This window comes from Ptychodera flava (assembly GCF_041260155.1).
Source record: "Ptychodera flava strain L36383 chromosome 23 unlocalized genomic scaffold, AS_Pfla_20210202 Scaffold_23__1_contigs__length_28996876_pilon, whole genome shotgun sequence".
NCBI classification, from domain to species: Eukaryota; Metazoa; Hemichordata; class Enteropneusta; family Ptychoderidae; genus Ptychodera; species Ptychodera flava.
Window position 1 is genome coordinate 7,502,875 of NW_027248277.1, and position 17,735 is coordinate 7,520,609.

The window sequence follows — 17,735 nt, forward strand, 5'->3', positions numbered from 1 at the left end:
TATTCCATATTGCGTTGAATAAATTAAACAGATGATTTTGGTCGGATTCGAACCTACAACGCACGGATCATAGTCACCGAGCGAAGACATCGCAGTCAAATCGCTCGGCCGAATCCCCTGTTAAAAATAGAGGTTTAATAACTGAGCTAAATTATGTTGCAATTTTTCTGACTAAAGCCCCTCCATATGGCTTAGATTAACGAATCACTCGCACTCACTTACCCGCTATCACTCATCGCACACATATTCCATCACAGCAATGTAACATCGCTTACTCAATATAATTGTTCTATAATGGGTTTTCTTCATCATCAGAAAAGACTGACGGAAAAGAAACGTCAAATGCACAATGTAAAGTGGATACAGAACACTGAGAAAAATACAAGAGGCTAAAGTGGTGCGGTAACTAGACGGAGAATAATTTCTACAAATACGCATCTCGTTCAAATTTTAATAATGATATTCATTGTGATAGACATTCATGTCATGGTCTGCTATCTACATATACAAAGCTGTAAACCATTAGATAATCGAAAGAGGACTTTGTAACTAGCACCTTTGTAGGCGCCTAAGTGCTTCAGCATAATTATCTAATATTTTTGCATACTATTTACTTATCCATATCAAATGTCACAGCGTAGAGTGCGGAGTAACTTTGTATTCAAAAAATTACGGCGTACAGTGTTGTCATAAAATTAAGTACATACTTGAATGTTTCAAAAGAGTAATACGACTTTAAATGAAATCAAGGTTGGTCTGAACTTCTGTTTCCTTAACACGTTAGATATATTCTCACATGAGACCAATGACGTTTGCTATATGGCTTGTACGGAGAAACAGAAAATAAAAATAATAAACAAGAAGAGCCATTATTTTGGTGGTTGTGAATATGTTAAATACATTGCTGACACAAAAGCAGTTTTCCAAACTAAAGAAAAAAGTCTCATCCCGTTAATTCCTCAACATTCAACATTACAGTATTTCAATTACAGCAATTACATTGACGAATAATGTTTAATGTTAGTATATCTTATCAAAGTGTGAATTAGTACACGAATAATTTCATTTTGTCAATGTATATTGTCAGGAAAAAATGTTATATTTTCTGAAAGAAAAGGGAAATGATATGTGAAAATATATAAAAATGTTGACGATTCATCGTCAATAGACGCCAAGACACCCTTTATGAATCCTCAAATGGTAAAACATAAAATAGCAAATAGAAATTTGTTGACTAGATACAGAATTTCCAGAATTATGATATGTATGTGTTTTTTTATACTGAAACAGTAAACAGGCAGAACATTACGAATAATATAATGACTTGAAAAGTTTCATTCGAGGGGAAAAGTCTTTAACAATTATTGTCATATATGTACATAAAACAATGACCAATGACAAGACTGTACACACTTTTATTTCACTGTGCATACAAAACGTCAATAATGCTCCAAGAAAATTGTTTGGCTCAATATGTAATTGATGCTCAAAAACAATTGAGAAGAGATCATAAATTACATTGCTTTGAAATTGGCTGGAAGTAAATCATAATATATCATGCAAGATAAGTTTAATATTCAACACATGCATACGTATTTGCACTAATGAATGTGAATAGCTTTACATTATCCTGTTTTTACTTTGAATACCACATCAAAGGTCCATATATGACATCGAAACAAATGTAAAATTGTGAACGATGAAAATACGGCTAGTTTTCAATCGGGTTCGAACCCACAACATACGGCATCAGTCGCCTAGCGGAGAGGCCACAGAGAGAACCGCTCGGCTAAATCTCCACTCCCAAAAAAGAGTGGTTCAATAGCCGGCTAAGTTGTTACATTTTTCTGACTTAGACCGCTCCACACGTTGTAGAGTTCGTGAAGCACTCACGCACGCATGCTCACTATCATACATCGCACATACACACTTTATCGAAGCGAAGAAACGAATGTCATCGCTTTAACTGGGCGAACGATAACCTCGGGGACAATTCTAATGTAATCACTCGTGATGCATTAGCAAGGGATCATAAGTGAGATAACAAGCAAATTAATTTCACCTTACAACCTGCTCCTCTTTATTCGATTATGGAAAGATGTCCGGCTGCAAAATTATGTGAACCCTGATTACGAATTCCTGCTATAATAAGAGCGAAAGTTTTACCTCTGAACAATTTGGAAAAAAAAAGAAACAATGCTTATGGGTTTATGAGTTTTGTATTTATCGATTTATTGAGTTTATGTGCTCCGTGCACAAGTGCTCGTAAGAAATGTAACAAGCAAATTGAATTTGACCTTACAACTAAGCTTTGTGATGGAGTTGCATTAGAATATTCGACAATGTAATTCGTTCATAGAGATTGAGAAAGGCCCGAGTCGTTCTTTGCTTAATGACCATTTATATTTTGCAAGTTCGATATCAAAAGATAGATGACGAAGGGTGGTTGTGTATCATCAGGGAATATGTAAAGATTTGCATAACTTTATCGACGTAGAGCCTCCTATTTCCATTCACTCAAGATATTCCTTTATCATTCGAGCGTATTATCAAACAACTATGTGTGAGTGCTGTATAAACTACACGCGCCTATTTAACTGACACAACGGTGTATATAAATTTACAAACAATATGTTCCGGGATAAGGATAGCGCAGGCTCAGCTACATATTCATTCTTTGACTCAGTACATCGTTTGAACATATTTTTGCTATATTCCAATAACGCCAAGTACCGAACCGTTGGTAACAACTCCAAGCTGTCACTACACCTGCGACTATAATAGTTTAAAGGCGGCGACCGTTTTGTGAACTCATCAGTCTAGCCTCGGGAACTACAAGAACTCACATGGCTAGTTGTACTTGTTCGACTGCAAAAGCTCTCCTGCCTCTCGACAAAAGCCTTTCTTTCATCATGACTCGGTTCGCTTACAGTAACTTCTTTTGTACCTTTCGTATTTTTGGAACTGTCGTCTATTTCAACATTTAAACGTTTCGCTTCTTTGTAAAGTTCCTCTTTTACCTTAATATCTATGTCTTTAAAAGCGTCTTCGACTTGTAACCATCTCAAGTTTTTCATGTCCTTTAGTGCTTTACATAGATATCTGGCATCTGCGGTACCCATCTCGTTATGACTGAGATCAAGCTTCTCTAACATTTTCATGTATTTCATTTCCTGACTTAGGGGAACCAATTCTGTTTTTTCTATCGCATTGTGACTCAGATCAAGATATTGTAAGTTTCCTAAAAGGTGTGCATTATCGGCAAGACGCTTTAAACCAACGTCTGCTATGACATTCTGACTGGCATCGAGGTGTTTCAGCTGTTTTAAATGCTTCAGCCTTTTACACACAGCCTTAAATCCCTTATCTCCTATTTGATTCCCACTGATGTCGAAGTGTTCTAGGTCTTTTAGGAAAACCATATGTTTACTTAAATGCTTTACACCCTCATCACCTATACGATTATGACCTAGCAAAAGATGGGTTAGCTTATTACATTTTTGCAACCCAACACATAATGCTGCGACACCGCGACTTCCAATGTGGTTGTTACATACATCAAAATGTTGCAGGCGCTTCAAGTGTATCATGCCTTTGCCCAACTTTTCCGCACCCTGATTACCGAAATTATTATTTTTTAGGCTTTAGCTTCATCATTCCATCCATACATTCCATCCTCACACTAAGTGTGCCAACATCGTCATCTCTAAGTTCGGCGTAACTTAGGTCAAGTATTTCTATGCATTTAGTAAATGCAAAGCTGCCAATTATACTTTAATCAGCTACTTGGCCTATGCTATTGTGGCCAAGGTACAGGTTTTTCAATTGAACCGCACCTTGTAATCCATTAGAAATGGAGGTTGCACCCATATTTTCAATACTGTTGTCACTGAGGTCAAGATGAGTAAGTTTGGTCAATTTCCCTATTATTTCGCTTAGAGTTTTTGCACCGACATCACCGATGTTATTTTTACTGAGATCAACATATTCGAGCTCTGTCAGTTTCTCTAACATTCCAATGACACTCCCTATACCAGTACAAAAACTCTGTACATAGTCAGGGTCTTCGACATCTATACAATCACTGGCATTTAGAATTTTCAACCCACTGAATAGAGAGATATTTGTTAATAGAGTCTTGGCTACATTATTGGGTAGAGCAGAAGTTTTTAACTCTGTCACTCTGGCCATCTTTCCCTTTAATTGCCCTATGTTATCAACATTTAGTAGAGACAAATAATCTTCCATATTCTCAACCTTTGTCGTATGCTGTTCATTACCAAGCGCACCTGATCCAATCCCATTGTGCTCCACAACTACATGAACATCATCAGCCAATGGAAGGAGAGCAATGCAACCAACAGCACCCAGATTGTTGTGACTAAGATCTATCTCCTCTAGGAAAGGATAATATTTTATGGATTGAATGAGTTTTCTGACGACGTTAATTGTAAGGCCATTTTTGGGAATTCCAAGACTTCTTATTTTCAATTCTAGTTTTCTTTTTGATTGGATTTTTAGAAAATCTGCTATAAAGGTTTTGTTGAAACCTACCAAACACAGAGCTTTCAAAAACCCAAGTCTTGACAATGTATGTACCATAGTTTCGATAACATTATTATCGCAGACGAAATTATTCGATGCAACAATCGTGATGTTTTCTAACCTCACTCGTTCATTGTTTCTTCCCATTACATGTCCATGCTGGGTTAACGTGTGATGATATGTGACCAACTTAACTACCATGTTGAGGTTTGACATGCTGTTCACCTTAAACTCAAAGGCAGGCTTGGTATTCTCTATGAAGTCAACGATGAGGGATTTGATATTATCTGACGATTCATCTTCAAATGACATGTCGCGAAAGTTAAGGCATTAGCGATCCTTGACAGAGTTGACACAGACGACATATCTAGAAATGATAAACAAGAATTGTAAAACATTATTATGACAGGAAGAGAGAGAAAAGGTGAAGAATGAGAATTTTATCCAATAAATCGTTGTCTTCGTTGCAACTATGATTCATATATGTCTTCTGTCGAACTATTGATGTATTAGGTTAAATTAAGGATGGATGGATGGCAACTGAAGAGAGTACTAACATCGGTAAAGGCTTGTTGACACGTAGCTATGGAAATGTGATGCGTTTTAAAACTACAGCCTTTTGATTAGAGGATTATTCGAATCAGTAAGCGAATCGAAACGATATGCTTACCGCGAAGAAAATCTTTGACAATCTCATATTCCCTCTTGTCAATCTTCAGTCGTATTCTGGCAGTGCAACCAGCTTCCTCCGCTAGTGTGATCTCATCTTTGGTGTAATTAAAATACCACTCATGACTTCCTCAACATGAGCTGAATTGAATTTCTGCGAGAAATAATCGATATCTTCCTCTGAAAGAAAACTTAGCATGAAATGAAGGGAGCCCTCAATGATTTTATCTAACCTTGCGCTAAACTTCAGAAAGGCTTCATCTAGCTCTTTCACTAAATCTGGGCTTTTTCTAGCGATAATATTCTGTTTCTCAAGCTCAAAAAGTTCCTTAGCTGTAGAGATTAATATTTGCTGCTTTTGAGTCTTTAGCTTTTGATGATCTTTTTCCTTTTGAACTTCGAGTTCTTGCATTTCTTTATCGGTGAGATTAGCTGCCTCCGTCTTCCTTTCCTTTTCTTTCAACTCAAGATAAGCGCCACATTTGACAGCTGCAATGAAAAATACGGATAGGTCACTGAAATAAGATACATAAATTGGGAACACATCGAAGAAATTTGTCAACTCAACAGGAAAACAAAAGGAGAAAGAAAAATGTTGTAAATCTTAGCAAATATACAGTTGATTACAAAGATTTAATTTTTACGCAACAATAATTACGTTTTCTCATGACGGTTTGCCGGCATGCTTTCAAGATAAACGTCACATTTGACAGCTGCGAAGAAAAGTACTGATAGGTCACTGAAAATAAGATACACTTTGCTGAGACATGTCCCTCGAGTAAATTGTCAACTCACCAGGAAAACAAAAGGAAAGAAGAGGAAAAGTGTTGTAAATCTTAGCAAATATGCAGTTGATTTACAGAGATTTGATTTTTACGCAACAGTAATTAGGTTTTCTCATGACAGTTTGCCGGCAAACTATTTTCTTCAAATTTAGTGGCATTGAATATAGAAATAACGGGCGACGCGCTGACCATTAACGTTTATTTGTAGGCAAGGGCGAGAGGAAAGCCAAAAATTAACGGGCGAGGCTTGCCGAGCCCGTTCATTTGGCTTTCCTCTAGCCCGCGCCAACAAATAAACGTTAATGGTCACAGCGGAGTCTGTTATTTCCATTATATTATCAGCGAACCCAAGAAAACCGTCAAAGTTTCCGAAAATTTCAGGAGCGAACGACAACTGGGTCCCAAAAACTAAGCAATACGCGACAAACTGTCACGCACTATGAAAAATTGGCAAATGCGGAAATGTTTTCAGAACAAATTATCTCAACTTGGCCTACAAGTGCTCCATTGTATTTTGTGATTGATTACGATTTACGTTTGAGCTATAAAATTACGGTACTTTGAGTTGTTAATCTTATTATTCATATTCACGGGCATATAAACAAACCATTACTGTGTATGTGTGGTCAGTCCCGTGGTTCAGCTCGACCAATCAAAATGCGACGGGCAGGGCATGGTAATATAATTTGAGATTTACAAAATTACCAATTACATAATTTCAGGATTTAGTTTGCCAAAATGTTTTCTGACTTCTTTAGTTGTACGCTTTCATATTTCTTTATATGATATCTTTAACATTTCAATTCAAATATTACGTGGTGTCGACTTAAATTATAATCGAAACATTAAACTACACTTTCATATTATGTTTGAGTTGGTATACATAATATTTTAAATACATGTTTATCATGGTTAGGCGATCGGATGTTTCGCGAGTGTATTTGATTTCATATTTTTTAATTCAATCATTTTTCAGTCACAGTTGTTCCCATTTATTCAAATTTGATATGAAGATCATGAAGGATGACCTCGCACAAACTTTAATATTAACGCTAAAATTAGAACAAAACAATGCTAACATTAAATGATACCGATTCATCGACCTGTGTCGTGTTCTTGTTACTTTGGACATATTTCTTTCATACCATGCTACGTTCAAAAAATATTCCAAAAGATCAAGTGAAAACTATATGTTGGCATTACATTGACATGGCTTTCCTGTAAATGCATCGAGGGTAGTAAACGTCATTCAATAAACAAATGCAATCTCACTAGCAGTGTATCTTGTCCTGTCTATTGTTTAAAGCGGTCATAACAGACTAAGGATGGATAATCATGAAACAGGGTTGATTCAGAGATATCTGCAAAACACGTCCTCGGATTACATTGATGCCGTGTATATTGAAACTATGTGCAATCGTGGTCAAATTGACAATAGTTCTAGTTTAAAAAAAATTGTCATCAATCACGTGGCTTTGTGCAAGCCTTGTGTGCAAGCGTGTTCTTTGTTCTAGTCATGCTAGAGTCGCCTGCTCGCATGAAATCACTTCAATCACTGTGGTTTCGTGCGTTGCATATGTATGGAAAACAAACAAAACAAGAACAGAAAGATTATTATTTGTCGACATCGCACTGGACAAAATGCTTGATATTCATTTAATATATTTACGTATTTTGACGTATATAGAATACAAAGATATGGTATACGTAAAGTATATCTTTTTATATGGAACATTTCAATACGTTGATATGCGTAGCGTATATCTATGCAAAACAGATGTATACGTAATGCAGATCTTTGCACACCAAGTGTACACTGTACTTGTGCATTTTATTAGTATACGTACGCGTATACTTAACGTATTCGACAAATGTACAGAATCAGTATATATGTATGTATTGTTGTATATCAAGCATTTTGCCTGGTGTTGTCTCTAATGAGTTAATAAGTGGTTTTCCTTATTCATACAAAACTACGCATGGCTTCAAACACGATTTTGTTAATTTTAGCCACAATTTCACCAAAATCGACAAGTGGGTTCTTAACGTTTGTTTGAAATGGCTCAGGCATTATCCTTATTATATATTGAATAGTCTGCCACAATTATTATACGGGAATCAGAAGTTATATCAAAAGAAGGATCCATGAGCTGATTTGAAAATCAAACAACTTAAAAGTGCATACGATGCAATGATTACTCACATGGCATTAACGGTCGTTGTGTTCTTTTTCCTGTTTCAGCCTCGGAAGTAGACGACTCCGGCAGCGGTCGTTTTTTCCTTTTCCTGTCTCAGCCTGGTGGGAAGTAGACGACTCCAGTATAACTTCAGAGAAAGTAAAATACTCAGGATTATGAAACATATCAATCCAAACCCTCATTACAATCAATTATGAATCAAAATAATACACTACAACATGAAAGCACGAATATTCCTTGTAAATCGTCTACTATGACTTGATAAATAAAATCCTATTTCAAGTAGTAGAGGTCATCAATGCAAAGTCCCTCTCAGGATAGAGATGTTCTCAGGGTGAAACAGCCAGTCGTGTTACATTTCTAGCAAACAATGGCATTTTATATCCAGTTATCCTATGTAATCAACTCATAAAATCTAAATATATTAGAGGAGTGTTGCATAGATGTTGCCTTGATTTAATTTGCTACGACAAGCGGTCAACTCTGTTATTTACCGGTGTTGTATTTGAATACTTCCCTTAAGAATATCTGGTCAATACCAAAAGGGTATCTATTGCACATTATTGTAACGCCTTACTCAACCCAAAAATATCTATTTCTTTGACAGCAGTTAACATACGAACGACTTTTAGACATTAAATAAACAAAATTTGAAAATTATACATTATTCGAGTAAATTCATAAAGTATAGACAGACGACGGCGACAGAAATATATGACTGTTCCCATAATAGCAAGCAAAATCCCCATATTTTAGATGAAATGATGGTTCTGAAATTTTTTCTACAAGAAGTAAATAAAAAAGATTGACTGACAATTGTAACTAAAAGATCACAACAAGAATTACCAAAAAAAACTTTAAAATATGTCCGCCTGAATATTTCAGCAAGAAGGAGATCGGGATATTCTTGAAGGCCTTCACACGTGTTTTTTTATCCCGATTAGCGATTAATGACAATACAAAATCGATAAAATCTTGGAAACAATCCCATTTGTGATTAACTGTGAATACTTATTATGTGTACACTTCAAATTATGTACATATTGATTTTAGAAATATTGAATTCATTGAGCATTAGCTAAAATTTCAAAGTGTCATATACAAGGGTACAATCCTTGATTTATCAACATTGACCATATTTAGCTTATTGTTTGACGGGGGTTGCATCGTTTGTTTATGTTAGAATAAATCGATGCTCAGGCAACAATTGACCATGATACATCAAAGTCCTTGTCCTCGTTAAACCTTTGATGATTCGGTACTATTGTGAATTTAATTATTTTTCAATATACATGTCTTCATTGGTATCACATAGTTTGTGATTGCGAATTCACATTCGATTAGTATTTCATAATTCGTAATACATCGATCAAATTTCAAAGACCCTTTCTTTTTTGAAAAACTTACCTACTCTGAAACTGGTTGTTCAGTAGCTTTTAGTTATGGATTAAAACGGAAGCACAATGCAATATACAGTCTTTAAATACAACGGGTCATGTTTTCTGCGTACAAATTGCATAGAAGGTCATACAGACACGGCGTTGCTGCCAAAGGCCTTTTAGACTTTGATGCATGCTCATGCACTTCAATGTCAACACCAAACAAGCATGAGATAACATACATGCGACCAATGACATATTTGCAATCATCCTATCAACTACGTAAAATTTACAAATTAAACAGCTGAATGTCTATCAAACAAAGCAATAAAATTGACACCAATGTTGTCATTGTGATTGAATTCTCAAAGATATAGCTAACATTTCTATTTCATTATGTGTGATATTATTACGCGATTCTATTGAACCTTACCCGTCCCTTCTAATTCAGAAGACCAAAGATGCTTCGTGAAACAGGATTTGAAATTGTCATGAGTTGCAGTAACTTCTGGGTTACTCTGCAATATTCTTTAGAACTAAGATCGCTTGGCTGGCTTGCACACTTTTGAGCAACATTTTGTTAATTTTCTTTGATAAACCACCATCAACCGATGGGTCATACAAAAAGTATTCTGCATCAGCCTTGAAATATTCCTCTAGGAATTCTGCAGTTGATGTACGCTGTGGCACCAAAACGGGCAATCCAGCAGCTATTGCCTGCAATGCTTCCATACTGAATGGTTCATCGGGTGGTATGACAAGGACATTACTTTGTTGTAGGTCAGTAATAGCATGTTGCTGAGAGTTGTTGAGGACTGAGCGTTTGGTTCTATGAAGGAACACTCTAGGTTATTTTTCAGAAAATTTTTAGTATCAGTGGGATCAGCTTGTGATGAGATACGAACAAACCACTTCGGGATATCTCCGATTACACTTTCCAATGCAACCGCTGTTTGACCTACTGCGGCAGATAGAAATTTGTACTTGTCGCATTTAACTTCTTTATCCGTAATTACTGATAATATTTGCTTTACGCTATCTGGTTCTGAGAGCTGCTGATCAACATTCAGGTCAAAGAATTCCTTCTCGGGTCTTGGAAGATATAGTAAATGGTTTATGTGAATCCCATGTCCTCTGTAGATTAAGTTGTATTCCTTGAATACTGTTGGTCCGACAGAGAAAACTGCTTCTGCTGCTTCAGCAAATTTCAAGTATTTCTGTCTCAAATCTGCTGATGGAGTGCCATGGTTTATCAGCACAATATCTGCATGTTTGAAAAAGCGATCTCTTAGGACAGCCGAAATCAGAGATTTTGTGGATGACTGAATATGCTCAATAATGTATCCAACGTTTTGTAATTCTATCAGAGTTGTAAAGAATGTTTCAGGTGATAGAATCCAGTCCGACGTTGGTTTGTCATCTTTAAATGTGTCAAGCACATGCTTATTTAAACATGGCAGTATCAGTTCAACTCCACAGTCAGCAGCATCTTTCTTTTCTTCTTCAGTTGCCTTCAAAACAACACAGCAGATCTTCTTTTGTCTGTTTTGTGCTGCAAGGCTTGCAAGTTGACAGTTGATAGCTGACACTGTGTCTCTAATACGGGACCACCTTTCAGCCAGGAATAGAGATGTCATTTTAAAATTTAGCTGGTAAGAAAAAAATGGTAAAATGGGAATTTTTTAGGTTTGATTCAATTGATGTATTCGATCAGTTGGTACATTATTTTATTTATAATGCTCCTCGCCGTAGTTGGTTGATGTTAGGAGATAAACGACATTGAAGTAGAAATATGAAATTTAATTAAAAGATAAATTTGAGCGGTTCTTATGCATTATCGGTCCAGAATGACTGGATACTTCATATATACACTGTCAAGGTCTTTGTAAGATGGAACGCAACCCACCTCAGGAATTGTCTGCGATCGGTTTATCAATCCAGCCGCTTCAATGCTGACAAAAATTATGACCCACATTTGTTCACTTAAAGGTGACGGGAATTGACTGTAGAACATATACCACCCTTTGCTCATTTAGTTTACAAAACTCTTGATCTTAGAAAGGACGGGTGATAATATTCAAACTACTATGTACTAATCACCAAACGATGATTCGTTGACAAACATATTACGGGATAATCAACACTAAATGAAGAAGCAAAGCCTGGACTACTTATAATAACCAAGAATCACGCCATAATAAACGCTGTGACGTCATGTCTATTTTTAGCTCAGGGCAGCGAGAACAATGCGTCAACAACATTGCATTGCAAACATAAATTTCAAACTGTCGAGATTATTTGACAAATATTTTGCATTATCCATATTATTTCTAGTATTCAAAGGTACTGACAGTGTGATACTTATTTCCCTGATAATCTCTGTACTTCCTAAATTTGAAAAAAAAACATACCAGCAACCAGCAGGCATTTTAGGTGGTCTTATACGATAGGTATGGCAATAAAAGATCTATTCCGTGTTAACACCTAACGTCGCAATGATTTTTCTGTGTTGTTATGGAGACCACAAATCTGCTGGAATGTTAATGAATACTTTGAGCACTTACAAGCCATCTATTTACATACAAGGAGATAAACTCACCTTTTACAGAAAAAACGAAGAAAATACTCTAAAGTCGCCCGCTGAAAGCCACTTAAAACACAATTAGTGATACATTAACCAGGCTTTTGACTACGCCATCAACGTTTGTTTTTTTTTTATTCTGACACCTTCGTTTCGATAATGCCTGTCTGTACTTCAGTATATTGTATATTCCATGCTAGAAACTTGTCGCCTGATAAATTGAAAACATTCGATAGTGTTTCGACATTGACGAAATCAGAGACTGGAGTTTCCCGGCCAGAACTGTGATGAACAACCTGGCAACTATGTTTAAATCAAGTATACCAGTGTCTGAAAACATGTCAACAAAACAACCTTGGAACGCACATGCCTTATGTACACATGTCACAACTTGCCATGTATTTCAGGAATTCGTAGAAACGGCAACAGTTAATGATATTTGTGATACGCAGTTAACAACGCCTTTACGCAAAGTCAAGTGAAAACGAAAAAAAATGTCTTTCTAACCCTGTCATAAATTTCGCCTCTTTTTACTACCACTGTCGTTACAGAATTGTTGAAATCACCAGTAGGTTGGCACTTAGGGATCAAGAAATGTAAATTGGACTTCCAAGTGATTGTGATACTTTTGAAAACTTGCCAAAATGTACTAGCAGCTTTGCTCTACAACTTATTAATCCTTGAGATTAATTTTGATGCCTGAAACAGCAGACGGCCTTTTAGTGATTATGAAAGAGGGTAGAGTTTGCGGTGATATTGCTCAAAGGGTTTTTCGAGTATTTTTTAATGGTAACGAGTACTGGCACCATTTAGGTATGCAGTAGCCATATTAGTCGAAACTATTTACGCTGGTAGTAGCCGTAGCATAATCATCAAACGAGAAAGCGATACTAAAGTGCCGTTATGCAGACCATGACAAGAACGAAGGTTCCTACGACATCTTTGGCATACACAAAATTGTAAAATACCTCTTAGTATTTAAAACATAGGGTAAAACATAGGACAAATCCTCACTTTCGATGTCATTTGAGACGTAGCTCTTTTTGATTCACTGCTGTTAAATTTTTGTCCTGCATGCAAATCGTCTGTCCGGATATGGTACATGGATGTACTGTCCCTTGAGCAGAATAATAGGGTGCGCTTTACGGATGTTAATCTTTTCCGTTGTATTTTGGCGGTCTAACTGGGTCACTAGTAACCTGTATTAATAGATAATCTTTCTGCGCTCTACATGAACACAAAGGAACGTGCTCCACAAAATCAGACATTTTCCAAACATATCTCGTACAATAGGTAAACAAATAGAAATTAATAGTTAAAATCTTGATTAATTCATTGATTCTAAAGCACCTATTCATCAATACAAGCAAGCTCAGACGGACATAACGTTACTTGGCAACTCCTCAGTAATTCAGACGGAGAATAATTGCGTTGAAGTCAATAAATTTGACATGCTTTACTTCAATTTACACTCCTTCGTTCTTTGTAGGCCTCAACAATATTTCCTATTTATTACAACCGTTCTGTCATTACTGCTTCAAAAGGACACTAAAGCACAGGCTGTTGAAATCTAAGATTCTAAATTTGTTGTTGTGGAGGAATTTTTATATCGAAGACAATGGATATTATGAGGTTATTGCGAAAATACCGCAAAGGATACACGAGGACATTGGCGCAGCGTATCGCCCGACGCGACGCGAAGCGGAGGGCGATGCGCGGCGCCAATGTCCGAGTGCATCCTTTGCGGTATTTTCGTAATAACCTTATTATTATACATCTTATATTCGTGACTGGGGCATCAAATTGTCAGAGTAATGACCGTTTTCGTGCAATGTCAACAATTTTTCTTCCGATTTATAGCGCAAGTGTGCGCTATCTCGGACGCGCTTCTGCAAGTTCTGGATAGTGTGTGTGTGTGCACTACACACGTACGTACAGAGCGCGCGCGAGACATGTTCTGGCACTCGGCCAATGAGTCCCTTGAAACCGTTCAACAGTGAACGCGCAGATACAGCTGCAGGGGATGGGGCGCCTTGAAACCGTACGTGTTACGGAACGGGCGTTCCGTACGGCTTTTTTAGCGCACGCTAAATTCTATTGTTCTCGATGGTAGATGTATAATAATGAGAGGTACGTGATTTTCTGAAAATGCCAATGCTGCACTTAAGCTGAACTCAACATATTCGCAAAGTTTTGACTGAAGATCGGTCGACTTAAAAGATCGATCGCAGAAAGTAAATCAATCTTTCTTGTGAATAGAACCGGAACATTACAATGTAATTTCACTGTGTTCTTTCGAGATCTTTGTGGACGTTACTAATCATTTACTGTAACCTTAACTTTTATTATTAGGAACTTTTTTGCATTGGTCGCTATCTGCTGTTGTACAGCGCAATTCAGTGTTCAGGGTAGGTATTTGCATTTACAACGTTGTAATGTCAATCATTTTTATTATGGTAGCTTTTAAGCTATTGGCGTTCGGCTTGAGAATGACGATGAAGACATCGAAATGTAATCATAGATTTGATTGCGACGATAACAGTGTATTTTGATTGCGCTAAAAATGCAGTAAAAATCTGATTTTGTGAACAGATTACATTATAGTTATATATATTTATTTTGTATTTATGCTTAATTGTTTGGGTTTGTAACATTATAATGGCGTATATATGCTTTACTTAACAGGATGGGACATAGATGTGAGACACTTTGTTATCAGAGATGTTGATACAGTCAAATACCAACCAAACCGCTCTACTCGAATAACATTCGATGATGATGTAAATGTACACGGCACGTCTTGCGATGACCTTTACTTCGAAGGACTTATTGTTGACTTCAAAGGAAACGAGATGTCAAATGGATTCGTAGCAAGCCAGACTCGTCTAGGGTTCGGACACATAATCCCTAAAGACACAACGACTACCATAGGCGATGCTGTAGCTGACATAAAACCTGACGTCGAGCACTGTAATGATTATTATGAACTTTGTGTAAACTTCTCACTGAAGATCACGGTTTCTGTGTAGGCCACTACTGCGACAACACAGAAACCTGTTTACACATTCACGATTCGGCTACCGGTAATTTGGACTGCTCAGGTATGTGATGATGGTATTGGGGTTTTGCTGACGATGAAAACATCGACGATAACCAAGATTGTGGTGATCGTCGGAATATTTGTTGTTGTTTGGTTGTTGTTGTTGATAATGATGATGATGTTGATGATGATGATGATGATGATGATGATGATGATGATGATGATGATGATGACGGCGACGGCAACGACGATGGTGGTGGTGGGGTGGTGGTGTCGGCAAACTTCAAAAGCCATAAAAAACGAAATCCACTTATATTTTTTATGTACCTTTCAGACTATTAATTTGGTGGAGGAATTTCATCAAAGCAACATGGTAGGTTTTTCAAGCGTAAGAAATGTAAACAGACCTAATCGATCTGTTGATCTATCGCCTATGTTTCAAGTCATGTTTCATTTTGCCTCTATCAAATTATAAAATTGTAAATATGGTTTATCTGCACAAACTGTCACTAATTTTTCAAGGGATAGATCGGTTCAGCAAAACATCCCATCCATTAATCGTGTATGGTGTTCAGAACCGGCATTTATTTGATAAAATGCAAATACTACTTCAAACCATTGCAAGAACTTATTTCAAAGTTTAACTGAAAATGTTTTCTTTTCATTTATGTCCATCATAATTCTGATGTAATATTCCTGAATCTTATTCTCCTTTTACGTTCATCACGATTGGAACTAATTTTGGATAATTGGATGGTGAAGTAATGTCGATTTCATCTACAAATGTAAGCTTATCGGCTTTTCTTTTAAAATTACACATTTCTTTGCGTGAGTAATTTGTAATATTGCAACATTCAGCTATAGGGCACCAATCACTTTTGAGAAATTTGAAAAATATGAAAATCCAATTATCTCAAATTAGTTCCAATGGTGTTGTTCTTTCTCTTAGACCTATTCTTTCTTTTTTCTTTTCAGATAAAATGAATCAATCGCAAAGAAGTGAAAGAATATCGTCTCTTGAAAATGCTTATTAAAGCAACAAACCACAAAAAGCAACGGTGTACCACGAGATTTTGATTTTCACGACATATATACACCAGTGATAGCGATATCATATATGGAGTGAAGTGGTCAAAACAGGGTGGTATACCATCGCTTTGTGTGCTTCATTGCTGGTATGTCATAACAGTACATTAAAATATACCAAGTTTCTATTCACTTCTCGACCAATCAGCTGGTATTTGCTCCATCAATATACCGGTATGATTTATTTAGACATATTCATCTGCTCACATAAACTAACAAAATAGTAACCGTTTGTACTGTAAAATAAACACTAGAATTTGACCTCCTTTGTGTAAGTAAAGGTTGTTTTGGTTTTGTTTATTGTCGCTTTTTTGTTGTATTTTTATGTGATAACACGTTTATAGTAACATCAGACGAAATATTGAAAAGTATCTACTAAAAGAAGCTGTAGAGTAAATTCTGTATTTTAAGAATTCCTGGATACCTTTAAAGCTTTACAGAGATTAACTTCTATGTTTGTAAACTGTGTGAATTAGTTCCCTGTCAATATTGTGCACATAATAACTGGCCAGATGATGTCAACGAAGATGAGAATACTGTTATGGCGTATCGTAGGCCTGAGGTAACCGAAATATAGCAAGATCGTGTACGTTTTATGATACACCCTATCCTTTGTCCGCATTGAACGATCGAAAAATTTCTTTGCTACGTACCACACGAATCGGGCTCAGGTGAAACTGCTGCCGTGAAGAATAAGCGTGGTGCGAGAATGGCAAACGTGTCAACTGGTATCTCGCACTGTGCCTTTATCAACACCGCAACGGAACATTAGAGAGGTTAAGATTTCATTCGTAGCGAGAACGTAACGTAGAGTGGCTACGCGTTCCGTACGCGTAACTTTCTGCACAGACTCGGATTAAGACTTGACCGGCCCCGTCGCTTTGCTTTCCAAGGCAGCAGTAACTGGCTAGCCGAGCAAGGTTCACATGTCTGTGTTCACCTGACGATCTACGTAATAGCCTATCACTAATGCGACAGTCTACTGAAGTTTATACATTCAATTCGCTCTGTTTGGATTTTTATATACCCATAGACTTGAAGCAAGTCCAGATTAAGACGTGTCTTGCCGACTCACACACCCGACTCACACAGTCGCATGGATAAAGGATTTTTCTCTGATATCTGGTTAATAAGAACACAGAGATAAAAACCTGAAATCCCTACTGAAATTTTACTTTGTGTTAGAAAAAGCGTGTAAAGCCACGGAGGTAAAACAAATGACAATTGTTCATTTCAGTCCAGACTGAATGTTATCGGCAGTGCAGCCTAACGACGTCTGCCGTGCGTGTGCCGTTGTCTGCGAGTGCACTGCAGGAGGTACTTTTCCTTTTTGTTACCTAAAATAACTCAAAATCAGACGGTGATCGATTAAACCAAGAGCAACAATATAAACGAAAGGAATGTCAGTTTTGAATATCAAGTCTATGGCGAAACGAGCGTGAAAATCGCTCT

At 36.9% G+C, this 17,735-nt stretch overlaps 1 long non-coding RNA gene across 1 annotated transcript; it reads right to left on the minus strand.

The window, feature by feature from the left end:
- Positions 1-5,215: 5,215 nt before the first annotated feature.
- Positions 5,216-10,550, minus strand: LOC139124130 (uncharacterized). The gene is made up of 3 exons (XR_011549866.1): positions 10,010-10,550; positions 8,203-8,324; positions 5,216-5,703 (listed from the first exon to the last, which is right to left on the minus strand). It is a non-coding gene; the product is annotated as an uncharacterized lncRNA (long non-coding RNA).
- Between the last annotated feature and the right edge of the window lie 7,185 nt (positions 10,551-17,735).